The 16055-nt window shown below is 37.4% G+C and overlaps 1 non-coding gene across 1 annotated transcript; it reads left to right on the forward strand.

The window, feature by feature from the left end:
- Positions 1 to 13068: 13068 nt before the first annotated feature.
- LOC114404304 lies at positions 13069 to 13175 on the forward strand. Its single transcript, XR_003664915.1, has one exon. It is a non-coding gene; the product is annotated as a small nucleolar RNA R71 (small nucleolar RNA).
- Positions 13176 to 16055: the final 2880 nt, after the last annotated feature.

Consider the following 16055-nt stretch of genomic DNA (forward strand, 5'->3'; position numbering starts at 1 on the left):
GAGCCAAAGCATCCACCTGATCAATCTAGGCTTTGATTCAGCCTTCTTCAACAGGTACTTCAGAGCTGCATGGTCAGTATAAACAATAACACGAGTACCAAGTAAATATGAACAAAATTTCTCAAGAGCAAAAACTATCTCTAACAGCTCTTTCTCTGTGGTAGTGTAATTTTCCTGAGCAGCATCCAATGTTCTGGAAGAGTAGTAGATCACCCAAGACAGCTTATCAATCTTTTGAGCAAGGACAGCTACCAATGCATAATTGGATGCATTGCACATTAGCTCAAATGGGGCTGTCCAATTAGGTGTCTGAATGATAGGGGTGGTAGTCACCGCACGCTTGAGGCAATCAAAAGCCTCTTTGCACCGGTCATCAAAATCAAACTCCACCTCCTTTTGCAGCAGATTGGATAGTGGAAGGGCCACTTTGCTAAAATCCTTGATAAAGCGCCTATAAAACCCTGCATCACCAAGAAAAGAACGAACCTCTCGCACGCAAGAGGGGTAAGGATATTGTGAAATAACAACTATTTTTGCAGGGTCTACCTCTATGCCCATACTTGAAATGATATGCCCTAAAACTATACCTTGTTCTACCATGAAGTGACATTTTTCAAAATTCAGCATAAGGTTAGTTTCAATGCATCTATTAAGAACTCTATCCAGACTATCCAAACATGTATCAAAAGAGGATCCATAAACAGTAAAATCATCCATAAACACCTCTAAGCATACACCGCTGGAAGGTACCAGGGGCGTTGCATAGGCCAAAGGGCATCCTTCTATAGGCAAAAGTGCCAAAGAACAAGTGAATGTGGTCTTTTATTGATCCTCGAGAGCAATATGAATTTGTAAATAACCAGAAAAACCATTAAGAAATTAGTAATGAGACTTACCTGCCAAGCGCTCAAGCATTTGATCAATGAATGGCAGGGGAAAATGATCTTTTCTGGTTACCTAGTTCAGCCTCCTATAATCAATGCAGACTCGCCAGTTGTTCTGCACTCTTGTGGGGATAAGCTCATCCCTCTCATTCTTAATCACTGTGAGGACTGTTTTCTTAGGAACCACTTGGACTAGGCTCACCCACTGGCTGTCAGAAATGGGGTAGATGATTCCAGCTTCTAAGAGCTTGGTCACTTCCTTTTTCACCACATCTAGAATGACGGGGTTGAGTCGCCGTTGTGGCTGCCTCACTGGCTTAGCTCCATCCTCTAAAAGTATCATATGCATGCAGGTAGATGGGCTAATACCAGGAATGTATGCTAAAGTCCATCCAATGGCTTTCTTGTGCTTCTTGAGCACTAGCAACAACTTCTCCCCTTGCTCAGCATCAAGGGAGGCAGAGATGATCACTAGAAATTTTTCCTTGTCCTCCAAGTAACCATACTTGAGGGTTGCTGGTAAGGGCTTCAACTCTGTTGTGGGTGGTGGCTGAACAGTGGGAGGAACCACAGTAGGAGAAGAGGAAGGTTCCTCAACCTGTACCTCATAAAGCAAGTCAGAAGTATATGTACTTCTTGCAACATGGTTAGTGCATTCTGACTCTAAAAAATCAACATCAAGAGGTACAACACCCAGAAAATCAGAACCAGACTCAAATTCAAATTCACTCTCAGCATAAAAATCTGATACATGATCAAATTCAAACTCAGATTCAAATTCAATGCATAAAGAGTGACAAGTATGCAAATCAAATAAAAATGGATGTTTACCACCATGAAGAGAATCAAAATCAAACATATAATCATCAATGATTTGATCAATTATCTCAGCATGAAAAACAGAATGATCCTTAGATGGATGTTTCATGGCATCAAGAATGTTAAAATGAACAACAATATCACCAAATTCCATAGACAATGTGGCAGCATAAACATCTATCTTGGTTCGGGCTATTTTCATAAATGGCCTGCCTAAAATAATTGGAACTGAACCATGGGAAAATCCCTCTTCCATATTAAGAACATAAAAATCAACAGGAAAAATAAGTTCACCAACCCGAACCAACACATCCTCTATTAAACCTGTGGGGTAAACAACACTTCTATTTGCCAAATAAATCACAACATCTGTAGATTACAAAGGTCCAAGAGATAAAGAATTGAAAATGGACAGAGGCGTGACACTAACTGATGCTCCTAAATCTAGCATGACATTCTCAAATTTATTGTTCCCAATAATGCAAGGTATACAGAAAGTACCTGGGTCCTTACATTTCTCAAGAATGTGAGGAACAAATTTACCTATCAATGCTGACACATTTCTGCCCATGCTAATCCTTTCATTGCCTTTGAGCTTCCTTTTGTGGGTGCACAACTCCTTTAGAAACTTGGCATATCTTGGAATCTGCTTGATGGCATCTAGCAGAGGTATGTTCACCTCTACTTTCCTGAGGGTCTCCAAGATCTCTTTTTCCACTTCTTCCATTTTTTTGTTTGGAATTGCTCTAGGTGGAAATGGAAGAGGGATGGGAGGCTGCTGCAAGTCAGAATTAGTAGAAGAAGGTCCGCCTGCATGAGAAATTTTGTTAGGAAGCTTTCTCTTTTGTGCAACTATCTCATCCTCTTTTTCAGGTGCATAATCAAGCTTGACAGGTTCAGGTGCAGGTGCTGCTACTGGTGGAGGCACTTCAATTTTGTTGCCAGACCTCAAGGTGATGGCACTCACATTTTTCGGATTCTGCATAGTCTGTGAAGGCAATTTGTCAGAATTTTGGGACTGAGCTTGGTTCAACTGAGTAGCCATCTGCCCCATCTGATTTGTCAGACTCTGAATGGAGGCTCTTGTTTCTTGCTGAAATTGCATATTCTGGATGGTCATTTGCCTCACTAACTCTTCTAAGGAAGGTTGAGGAGAAGCCTCAGTTGCTTGTTGTCTTTGCTGTTGTTGTTGTTGCTGGTGCATTGGAGGAGGAACATATGGCCTGCTTGGACCAACAACATTCTGGAAAGGAGGGACAGGCTGTTAATGTTGTGGAGGACTTGTCCATCTCAGATTTGGATGATTCCTCCAACCTGGATTCTATCTATTGCTTGAAATATCATCATTATTTTGTTGTTGTTGGTTTTGCTACTAAGGGGGTCTACTATAAATGTTTGAAGCATAAGCTTCAGGTTGCTCATTGACTCCAAATTGCTGCAAAGAAGGACAAAGATATGTATGGTGATCTTCAGAAGAACATACACCATAGACTCTTGCAATAGGTGTAGATGTAGATTTTTGATTCATGGCAAGTGATGCAAGCTCCATTGGAGCTTGTAGGCCTAGGATCTTCTTCATCAATGGATTCCTTTGCTTCTTGGAAGATGAATGGCAGCGGAATGGAGAAAGGAAGAGAGAGAGGAGATGCCACTTCAAGGAGAAGATGAGTCTAGAAGAAGCTCACCACCATAGGAGGCCATGGATAAGAGCTTGGAGGAAGAAGGAGATGAATGAAGGGAGAGGGAGAGAAGAGCACAAAATTTTATGCTCTAGATGAGCTTTGAAATCTGAAGTTTAATATTCAAATGATCAAAGTTAAAAAAAATGCACACACATGACCTCTATTTATAGCCTAAGTGTCACACAAAGTTGGAGGGAAATTTGAATTTCAATTCAAATTTCACTTGAATTTGAAATTGAATTTGTGGAGCCAAACTTTGGAGCCAAAATTTCACTAATTATGATTAGTGAATTTTAGTTATGGTTCAGTCCACTAATCCAAGATCAATTCCTAGATCTCTTGGAGGAGACACTTACCTCCTTACACTCCTCCTTAACCATTAAAGGTTGTCCTTCTTCTTGGGGGTAGATCTCTTCACTAGATTCTTCCCCTTTTGCTTCTTCACTTTTACTAGAGGAAGGTGAAGTAGTAGCCTCATCTGGGCTACTATAAATGTCTTGGCCCCTCATAATCATGGTTTTCTTGGTGGGGCATTGAGAAGTAATGTGTCCTCTTCCAAGACATTTAAAGCACTTCATGGAGCTAGTCTTCTCTTGCATACTAGCCTTAAGGGGTTGCTTTTCTATTGTCTTCCCCTTATCATCTTTGGGCTTAGAAGGTCTCACCCCTTAGATTCCTTGACCTTGGTCTTTCTTTGGATAAGAGTGAGAGCCATAAGATTTTGAAGTAGACTTCCTTTTAAGTTGTTGCTCTACCCTTATTTCCCAATCTAAATTAGCCTCTACATTGTCCTTCCCATGGAAGTATGGGAGTTTAATGTTAACCTCTTGAGGCTTTCTTTCATTTTCTCTCTTATGGGAGTGAGGTCTAAGATGTGACCTATGTCTTCCTTCATAATAGTCACGAAGTTCTTCACTTAGGCTCTTGCAAGAGTTATGACTACTATAGGAGACATGTTTTTCTCTTTTCATTTCTTTCCTTATTTTTCTTCTTTCTTCCTCTCTTATTTTCTCTCTTTCATCTTGAATTATTTCTTCCACTCTTTTTTTACCTTTTTCTTTTCTCTCTTGTTTTTCTTTCCACAACTTAAGGGATCTCAACTCATCTAATATCTTATACAAGGGGTCCTTAGGAGTAGAACCCTCACCATTAACACTAGATGAAGAATGAAGACTCATGTTGGTTCCTAAGTTATGGTTCTTTCTTGTTGGGGGTTTGAAAAAAAGGTAAAAGAAACTATGGTTGAAACTAGAAAAAATAAACACTAAAAGAGGTGTGAAAGATAAGGTAAAATCTAATTGGTAAAAGGCAAGCTATCTAGGCGGTTTGACAATGGAGGGTAAAGGAAATAAGCTATGAAAGTAAGAAAGAAATTAAAGTGCAAGAAATGCAAACTAGGCGGATCCTAAGAGTGTTTGGATGACCTCATTTAAGGTTCCCAACAAAACACTCACTATCCTAAGGGAAAATTGCCTAAAATTATTACACACAAATGGAAATAGGGTGACCTATTGGAGGCTCCCAACTTACTTCCAATGAAAGGCCTTTTTGTTACAAAATTTGAAAGCAAAACAAATTGCCAATTACAAAATTACAAAAAAAAAGTCCTCAATTGTGGTGGCTATTCTCTCTTTAGTATTTCACTCAATTTGGAGTGCTTCTTAGTCCAATAGCTCTTAAGGTGGTTGGCCCCTTTCTTCTTGACTCAAATTCTTCAAGATATGGCACCAATCCTCCTTTCCAATTCCTTATATGGCAACTCACAAACAAAGAAACAAAGAGACAAACAATAACCAAAGACAAAAAAAAATGAAATGAAAGCTAAACCAATAGATTTTTAACAAGACAAATTTTCAAGGATTATTCAACAATTAAAGCAATGAAAAGCACAAAAAAGCAAGCTAGGACTCAAAGAGAAACCTAGAATGGCTCTAGTGTAGAGTAGAAAAACTAAAAAAAAAGACTCAAGAAACCTCTAGTTTTGGCACTTGTTTTCACAATAATTTTCAATTTAAATTTCAGAACTAGGATTGGTATAAAACAGGCACCAATTATAGAACAAATTTTTGAGCCAAAACAACAAGCACACTTCCCTTTCACTTTTTTTTTCCTGGACACTGATTTTTCTGCCAAATTGTGTGATTTTTATTATTTTTTCCTTTAATCCAAATCGCTTGGTTCGTTTTTTATAATTTTTGTCCAGATGTCTAGAAAATTCAGTAAAAATTTCAGCTCAAAACTCGTAGTGAACAATTCCCAGTAATTTATACAATTTTGTATGTTCAAGCTGCCAGCACCAGAGATTTCAACCTAGAAATCAAGAGTAGTGTTTATGTTGCTTAAGGCTTGGATAGTTACAATTTGTGTTTGCTTATGCTCAATTATCTTGAAACACAATTCAAGAGAGCTTAAGACTTATTTGATTCACAAATCCAGCCACAACTCAGTACCACAACTCAACTTCATCATAGGCATCATGTAAAAATCTTAGAAAACAAAAAAGAGTTCAACAAGACTACTTCTAGGAATTGATTTAGAACATGTTATGAACTAAATAACATGCATGAATTAGACTCAAAATTCAAAAGATAGGCTAAGAATGACAAGAATACATGAACAAATGTATCTATAATTCAATAAAAAAAATAAAAATTTAACACAAACTTAGAGCATAATGTGACAATTACTATGACTAAACATGACTCTAAGACAACATGGATTAAGTGATTTACACTTAGATTTTTGTGTTTTTTTTTCTAATCAATATTTTGGAACAAAATTTAGATCTAAAGGTTCAGTACAAGAATATTATGAATGAAAATTGATAGAACCTAAAATCAACACAAAAACAAGATTCTAGAGTAGATCTACAAAATTTGAACCATAGAAATGCAAGAACAAGTGTAGATCAAAGATTTAATTGGTTTTTTTTTTGAATCTACTCTAAACAGCACCAAACCACAAGACAATGGAGGATATACATGGAGAATAAGATGAAGAAAAAGGAATTAAAGAGAATTCACCGGACAAAAAGATAGAGGAAGCAAAAGAACATCACCTAGATGAAGATGCTCTGATACCACATGATGCAAGCTCCATTGGAGCTTGTAGGCCTAGGATCTTCTTCATCAATGGATTCCTTTGCTTCTTGGAAGATGAATGGCAGCGGAATGGAGAAAGGAAGAGAGAGAGGAGACGCCACTTCAAGGAGAAGATGAGTCTAGAAGAAGCTCACCACCATAGGAGGCCATGGATAAGAGCTTGGAGGAAGAAGGAGATGAATGAAGGGAGAGGGAGAGAAGAGCACGAAATTTTGTGCTTTAAATGAGCTTTGAAATCTGAAGTTTAATATTCAAATGATCAAAGTTAAAAAAAATGCACACACATGACCTCTATTTATAGCCTAAGTGTCACACAAAATTGGAGGGAAATTTGAATTTCACTTGAATTTGAAATTGAATTTGTGGAGCCAAACTTTGGAGCCAAAATTTCACTAATTATGATTAGTGAATTTTAGTTATGGTTCAGCCCACTAATCCAAGATCAATTCCTAGATTCTCCACTAAGTGTGCTTAGGTGTCATGAGGCATGAAAAGCATGAAGGACATGCACAAAGTGTGACTATATGATGTGGCAATGGGGTGTAGTAAGCAAATGCTCACCTCCCCCTCTAAAATTTAATTGGATTGGGCTTCTACCAATTCAATTAAATTTATTTCCAACCACACACATCAAATATCCACTTAGTGCATGTGAAATTACAAAACTACCCCTAATACAAAAACTAGTCTAGGTGCCCTAAAATACAATGGCTGAAAAATCCTATATTTGTAGGGTACCCTACCTACATTATGGAGCCCTAAATACAAGGCCCAAAAATAATGAAACCTTAATCTAATATTTACAAAGATAAGTGGGCTCGTACTTAGCCCATGGGCCCGAAAACTACCCTAAGGCTCATAAGAACCCTAGGGCCTTCTCTTGCATCTCTGGCCCAATCTACTTGGAGTTTTCTATCCAATGCTCTTGCGGGGTAGGATTGCATCATTCCCTCCCCCTTGAAAAGGATTTGACCTCAAATCCCGAGGTTCTTGAAACTCTGGGCTTTTTTCCTCAACACTTGTAAAAAGAACAAAAACATATGTATTAGTGGTGTTTAGTATGTTGAAGTAAGGTAAGGTCTGAAAACTCATTTCCTGGGCATCTTCCCATGAAGGAACTTGGTTCCTCACCAACTCAATGAGTGGTGCTACAAGTATAGAAAAATATGGGGCAAACCTTTTGTAAAAGTTTGTTAAGTCTTGGAAGCCCCAAATTTTTCTTACACTTGGTGGAGCGGGCCACTCAGGAATGACCTTTATTCTCTTAGGGTTCATGGGAACCCCTTGATCACAATTTAAAAAATTAAGAAAAGTAAAGCAATAGAACATACCTTTTTTTGTATTTTCATGTTGATTATTCCTACCAAAAAGTATGACAAACCTAAGGTGTCCCATATGAGTGCCTAAGTTTGTATTGAAACTAAAAATAAGAACAAACCTACCTAATGAGTCCCTATGTACACAAATCATGAAGATGTTGGGTGCACGAGTGATTTTACAAAAGAGTGTTGCACCACCCAAAGCATTCATCACACCACCTATTTTAGGGATTTAGTGCCTAATAATACCTATTTTGGGCACCAACAAAGCACAAGGATTTAATCTCTTGCGAACTAAACCCTCATCCAACAACTCCTTTACTTGAGGAATAAACTCAAGCCTAAGAGATGTGGCAATGCTAACAAGTGTCTTTTTACAAAGGAGAAAATGTGGAGGTTGTCTAAGAAGGGAAATTTCTTTAATATTTGTCTTTATTTCAAAATGTCTTTCCTTCTTAGCTAACCTCTTGGAGGAGACACTTACCTCCTTACACTCCTCCTTAACCATTAAAGGTTGTGCTTCTTCTTGGGGGTAGATCTCTTCACTAGATTCTTCCCCTTTTGCTTCTTCACTTTTACTAGAGGAAGGTGAAGTAGTAGCCTCATCTGGGCTACTATAAATGTCTTGGCCCCTCATAATCATGGTTTTCATGGTGGGGCATTGAGAAGTAATGTGTCCTCTTCCAAGACATTTAAAGCACTTCATGGAGCTAGTCTTCTCTTGCATACTAGCCTTAAGGGGTTGCTTTTCTATTGTCTTCCCCTTATCATCTTTGGGCTTAGAAGGTCTCACCCCTAAGATTCCTTGACCTTGGTCTTTCTTTGGATAAGAGTGAGAGCCATAAGATTTTGAAGTAGACTTCCTTTTAAGTTGTTACTTGGAGTGATACCACATGATGCAAGCTCCATTGGAGCTTGTAGGCCTAGGATCTTCTTCATCAATGGATTCCTTTGCTTCTTGGAAGATGAATGGCAGCGGAATGGAGAAAGGAAGAGAGAGAGGAGATGCCACTTCAAGGAGAAGATGAGTCTAGAAGAAGCTCACCACCATAGGAGGCCATGGATAAGAGCTTGGAGGAAGAAGGAGATGAATGAAGGGAGAGGGAGAGAAGAGCACGAAATTTTGTGCTCTAGATGAGCTTTGAAATCTAAAGTTTAATATTAAAATGGTCAAAGTTAAAAAAAAATGCACACACATGACCTCTATTTATAGCCTAAGTGTCACACAAAGTTGGAGGGAAATTTGAATTTCAATTCAAATTTCACTTGAATTTGAAATTGAATTTGTGGAGCCAAACTTTGGAACCAAAATTTCACTAATTATGATTAGTGAATTTTAGTTATGGTTCAGCCCACTAATCCAAGATCAATTCCTAGATTCTCCACTAAGTGTGCTTAGGTGTCATGAGGCATGTAAAGCATGAAGGACATGCACAAAGTGTGACTATCTGATGTGGGAATGGGGTGTAGTAAGCAAATGCTCACCTCCCCCTCTAAAATTTAATTGCATTGGGTTTCTACCAATTCAATTAAATTTATTTCCAACCACACACATCAAATATCCACTTTGTGCATGTTAAATTACAAATCTACCCCTAATACAAAAGCTAGTCTAGGTGCCTTAAAATACCAGGGCTGAAAAATCCTATATTTGTAGGGTACTCTACCTACATTATGGAGCCCTAAATACAAGGCCCAAAAATAATGAAACCTTAATCTAATATTTACAAAGATAAGTGGGCTCGTACTTAGCCCATGGGCCCGAAAACTACCCTAAGGCTCATAAGAACCCTAGGGCCTTCTCTTGCATCTCTGGCCCAATCTACTTGGAGTTTTCTATCCAATGCCCTTGCGGGGTAGGATTGCATCAGCAAGCTGAGAGTTACTAGGTTGACCAAGGCATCAAGTTTTCCCTCCGGCTTTTTATTCGCAGCAGATGAAGATGAATCTGTGGGTACCTCATGGACTCCTCTAAGGACAATGGCATCATTTCTTGCATTGAATTGTTGGGAGTTGGAAGCCATCTTCTCAATCAAATTCCTAGCCTCAACAAGAGTCATATCACCAAGGGCTCCACCACTAGCCTCAATCAAATTTCAGTTGTACTTTTCTCCATGTTGCTAAGCCCCTCATAGAAATATTGAAGACGGAGTTGCTCAGAAATCTGGTGGTAAGGACAACTTGCACACAATTTCTTGAATCTTTCCCAATACTCATACAAGCTCTCTCCACTAAGTTGCCTGATGCCTAAAATGTCTTTTTTGATGGCAGTGGTGCTAGATGCAGGGAAGAATTTCTCCAAGAACACCCTCTTAAGGTCATCCCAGCTGAAAATGGATCTGGGAGCAAGGTAGTAGAGCCAATATTTTGCCACTCCCTCTAGAGAATGAGGAAAAGCCTTTAAAAAGATATGATCTTCTTGGACATTAGGGGGCTTCATGGTGGAACAAACAATACGGAACTCCTTAAGATGCTTATGAGGATCTTCACCTGGAAGACCATGAAACTTGGGCAGCAAATGTATTAGTCCAGTCTTGAGAACATATGGAACACCCTCATCAGGATATTGAATGCACAAGCTTTCATAAGTGAAATCAGGTGCAACCATCTCCCTGAGAGTCCTCTCACGAGGTGGAGTTTGAGCCATGTTCTCAGTATGAAAATTAACAGTCGAATGCTCAAAATCAGAATATTCAGAATCACGAGCAACAAAATGCACAGAATGATCATGATGCTCAAAATGCACAGAATGACCAGTATGCACACTATGCCTAACTAATCTATGAAAGGTTCTATCTATATCAGGATCAAAGGGTTGTAAGTCACCTGGATTTCCCCTAGTCATGCACTATATGCAGCAAATCATGTGTTTCTCAAACAAGCACCAGGGGAGGGTTAAAACTACAACTTTAGTCAAACGATATCCAAATGAGCTGAAATTTTGTGAGCAACACCCAAAAATCATGAAAAGATTGCCCAAAAGATTTCAAACAAAAATTAAAAGTATAACTATGAAAAATACCTAAGAAAAGTTTAGAAAAATAGGACAATAATACTTGAAAAATAAAAAAACTTAGTAAACAACTGATTTTTTTGAGTTTGGGAGACCCTAACCAGCTAAAGTGAGTTGTCAAAATATGGGAAATTTTTTTCTACCCCAAATGCATATATAATAATAGTCATTCTGATACCCAAAGCAAAAGTTATGGCCGTTTTATGTTTTGCTAAAAGCAAGTTCCCAAAATTTTTGTCTCTCTCAAATACTACCACACCAAGTGGTCTTGGTATTTTTCACACAAAATATGGATCAAAAGAAACTACCACACAATAAATCAACCAAAAATAACAACTCTAACTATCAAAACAAAAATCGCCAATTAAATTGCAAAATCAATCGCTAGTTCTCAGTCGCTAATCACTGTTCACAGCAAAACACAAAGCTGACACAGTCGCTAAAAATAGTCGCTAAACAGGGAGCACAACTGAAATGCAAAACAGAACGCTACACAAAACAAAATAACACACACTCACAACTTAAACGACTGAGCTACACACAAAAAACTAAACACTATTATGAACCTTTGGCCCACTGCTCCCTAACAACGACACCAAATTTGATCGAGGCCGTACCCGAATCAAATAAACATTAAAAATGCAGTATCTAGGAAGTGATCCTAGGTAATCTCCCAACGAGCAATGGTCAACCAAACGTTCATAACAAATAGTAAGAAAATAGTAACGAATTGGGGGGGTTGTTTGTTTTAGTAAATTAAACAGCAAACAAATTTGAATTAGAAAATAACATAATTAAAACATGTTGTTCCCCCTTGATTTACGAGCAAGTCTCTTATCCTAGGTTACGAGAATTTATCCTTAATCAGTTCAACCACTTAATCGAACCCTAAATTAAATTACTAAGCGAAAATTAACATAAGGTTGTGATTATGTGATTAAGCAACACATACATCAATTGATCATGAACAAAACTGATCATTAAGCATGAACGTAAATTAAGCACAAAGACAATCAATCAAGCACTAAGCATGCATGGATTAATAGTAACAAATACAGAGCAATTGGTGAAGAGGAAAAACTAATCAGAATTCAATAGTAATAACATAACCTCAAAGAGAGCTGTGCTTGATCCTCAAGAGAACACAACACTGGGGACTTAGCCTTCCATTAATCAGTAGAAAACGAAATTGTAGATTGAACAGAAACAAAATTACAGAAAATGAATTTTATTCTACGTGAACAGTGCGCATGAACAGTAAAAACTGGAATTCTAAAATCCTTGAATTATTCTCCTCTTCCAAAAAACTCTCAAAGAACCCTCTAAAACTAAAACCTTGGTACTGTTATATAAGCTTTCAGCCCCAAAGCTTACAAATCTGTTTCAAGTCCAAGCCCATAAACAAAATAAAATAAAATCTGGACAAGATAAGATAAGATTGGATGAAATAAAATCTGGACGAAATAAAATCTAGATGAAATAAAATCTGGATAAGATAAGATTTGATAAAATAAAATTATCTATTCTCTTCAAGTCCAAGCCCAATTCTAAATTCAAGCCCAATTGCTTATAATTCTCCTAAAATTAAATTAAAAACACAAAATTAGTCAAGTAGGCCCAAATGATAAAACTGCATAATTAATTTGACAAGTAAGGCTAATCAGTAATTAAAATGGTGACAAAAAGGGTTAAGAAATAGGAGAAAATAATGACACATCACTTGCCCATCTCAGATTTGGATGTTTCCTCCAACTTGTATTGAATCTGTTGCTTGAAAGATCATAATTATTCTGTTGTTGTTGGTTTTGCTGCTGATGAGGTCTATTATAAATGTTTGCAGCATAAGCTTTAGGTTGCTCATTGACTCCTGATTGCTGCAAAGAAGGACAAAGATCTGTATGGTGATTTGCAGAAGAACATAGACCACAGACTCTTGCAACAGGTGCAGATGCATATTTCTAATTCATGGCAAGCTGAGTTACTAGGTTGACCAAGGCATCAAGTTTTCCCTCAAGCTTTTTATTTTCAGCAAATGAAGATGAATCCGTGGCCACCTCATGGACTCCTCTAAGGACAATAACATAATTTCTTGCACTGAATTGTTGGGAGTTGGAAGCCATCTTCTCAATCAAATTCCTAGCCTCAACAAGAGTCATATCACCAAGGGCTCCACCACTAGCAGCATCAATCATACTCATCTCCATGTTGCTAAGTCCCTCATAGAAATATTGCAGAAGGAGTTGCTCAGAAATCTGGTGGTGAAGACATCTTGCACATAATTTCTTGAATCTTTCCCAGTACTCGTACAAGCTCTCTCCACTAAGTTGAATGATGCCTGAAATTTCTTTTCTGATGGCAATGGTCCTAGATGCAGGGAAGAATTTCTCCAAGAACACCCTCTTAAGGTCATCCCATCTGAAGATGGATCTGGGAGCAAGGTAGTACAACCAATCTTTTGCCACTCCCTCCTGAAAATGAGGAAAAACCTTTAGAAAGATATGATCTTCCTAGACATCAGGGGGCCTCATGGTGAAACAAAAAATATGGAACTCCTTAATATGCTTATGAGGATCTTCATCTGCAAGACCATGAAACTTGGGCAACAAATGTATTAGTCCAGTCTTGAGAACATATGGAACACCCTCATCAGGATATTGAATGCACAAGCTTTCATAAGTGAAATCAGGTGCAACCATCTCCCTAAGAGTCCTCTCACGAGGTGGAGGTAGAGCCATGTTCTCAATATGTAAATTAGTAGTCGAATGCTCAAAATCAGAATATTCAGAATCACCAGCAACAGAATGCTCAAAATGCACAGAATGATCGGGATGCACAATATGCCTAAATAATCTATGAAATGTTCTATCTATTTCAGTATCAAAGGGTTGTAAATCACCTGGATTGCCCCTAGTCATGCACTATATGCAACAAATCATCTGTTTCTCAAACAAGCCCTAGGGGAGGGTTAAAACTACAACTATAGTCAAATGATATCCAAATAAGCTAAAATTTTGTGAGCAAAACCCTAAAATCATTAAAAGATAGCACAAAAAATTTCAAACAAAAATACAAAGTCTAACTATATAAACTACCTAAGCAAAGTATAGAAAAATATGACAATAATACTTGAAAAAAAAAACTTAGTAAACGACTGATTTTTTGAGTTTGGCAAACCCTAAGTTGGTTGTCACAATGTGGGAAATTTTTTTCTACCCCTAATGCATATATAATAATATTCATTCTGATACCCGGAGCAAAAGTTGTGGTCGTTTTAAGTTTTGCTAAAAACAAGTTCCCAAATTTTTTATCTCAAATACAGCCACACCAGGTACTCCTGGTATTTTTCACACAAAATATGGATCAAAAGAAACTACCACACAAAAAATCAGCCAAAAATAAAAACTCTAACTATCAAAACAAAATTCGCCAATTAAATTGCAAAATCAGTCGCTAGTTCCCAATCGCTAATCACTGTTCACAGCAAAACACAAAGCTGAAACAGTCGCTAAACAGGGGACGCGACTGAAATGCAAAACAGAACGTTGCACAAAACAAAACAACTAAACATTATTATGAACCTTTGGGCCACTGCTCCCCGACAACGGTGCCAAATTTGATCAAGGCGTACCCGAATCAAATAAACATTAAAAATGCAGTATCTAAGAAGTGATCTTAGGTCGTCTCCCAATAGGCAATGGTCAACCAAACATTCATAACAGATAGTAATAAAACAATAACGAATTGGGGGGTTGTTTGTTTTTGTAAATTAAACAGCAAGCAAAATCGAATTAAAGAAATAATTGAATTAAAACATGTTGTTCCCCCTTGATTCACAAGCAAGTCTCTTATCCTAGGTTACAAGGATTTATCCCTAATATGTTCAACCACTTAATCCAACCCTAAATTAAATTACTAAGAAAAAATTAACATAGGGCTATCATTATGTGATTAAGCAACAGATACACCAATTAATCATGAACGAAATTGATCATTAAGCATGAACGTAAATTAAGCGCAGAGACAATTAATCAAGCATTAAGCATGCATGGATTAATAGGAACAAATACAAATCAATTGGTGAAGAGGAAAAACTTATCAGAATTCAATAGTAATAACAAAACCTCAAATAGAGCTATGCTTGATCCTCAAGAGAAAACAACGCTAGAGACTTAGCCTTCTATTAATCAGCAAAAACGAATTCGAATTCAAAGGCAGAAGCAGAAAAAGAAATTGCAATTGGAAGAAGAAAATGAAATTTTATTCAATGTGAACAGTGCGCATGAACAGTAAAAACTGGAATTGCAAAACCCTAGAATTATCACCTCTCCAAAAACTCTTTCCGCCTTACTAAAACCCAGGTGTTGTTATATATATGTCCTCAGCCCCAAAGCTTACAAATCTGCTTTAAAGTCCAAGCCCAAAAACGAAATAAAATAATACTAGCTTAAATAAAATAAAATTGGATAAAATAAAATTGTCTACTCTCTTCAAGTCCAAGCCGGTTCAGCCCAATTCTGGATCCAAGCCTAATTGCTTATAATTCTCCTGAAATTAAATTAAAAACACAAAATTAGTCAAGTAGGCCCAAATGATAAATCTGCATAATTAATTTGACAATTAAGGCTAATCAGTAATTAAAATGGTGACAAAAAGGGTTAGGAAATAGGACAAAATAATGACACATCAAATCCCCCCACACTTAGCCTTTTGCACTCCTGGGCAAAATCAAAAAGCAAAGCAATGAACAAATCTAGAAACATTAAAGAGAAACAAACAAACACAAAAACATTTACATATTTCTCAATGAATCCTAAGGAATGGGAAACATCCAACACGTAAAGAGTTAAAGAATCAAGACAGTCATGAAAATCATCCAAGCACCTCAAACATGGCAAGGTAGTCAATCAGCTCAAGAATTGAATAATAAGTGATAAAGACTCACAAGATATGCACTCTATCGATCAAGTGTCTAGGCTACTGTTTACTCTCAGGGCACCCATGAAAACAAATACCACATAGACTTGGCAAGACTCTAAAATTGACAACCACACCACAAACACATGCACATGAGGATCAAAAGGTCTTTTAAGGTTGTAATGGGGTCAAGGACAAGGTAGAGGAAAGTATGGGATAAGTAGCTAAAACCCAAAGGAATAGGGGAGCAATGGGGAATAAGTGGGAACTAAGAAAAAGTTGTAAACCCCAAAACCAAAATTAAAAATTAAGCATAAAAAGTA

Source organism: Glycine soja, chromosome 2 (assembly GCF_004193775.1).
Source record: "Glycine soja cultivar W05 chromosome 2, ASM419377v2, whole genome shotgun sequence".
Classification (NCBI taxonomy): Eukaryota; Viridiplantae; Streptophyta; class Magnoliopsida; order Fabales; family Fabaceae; genus Glycine; species Glycine soja.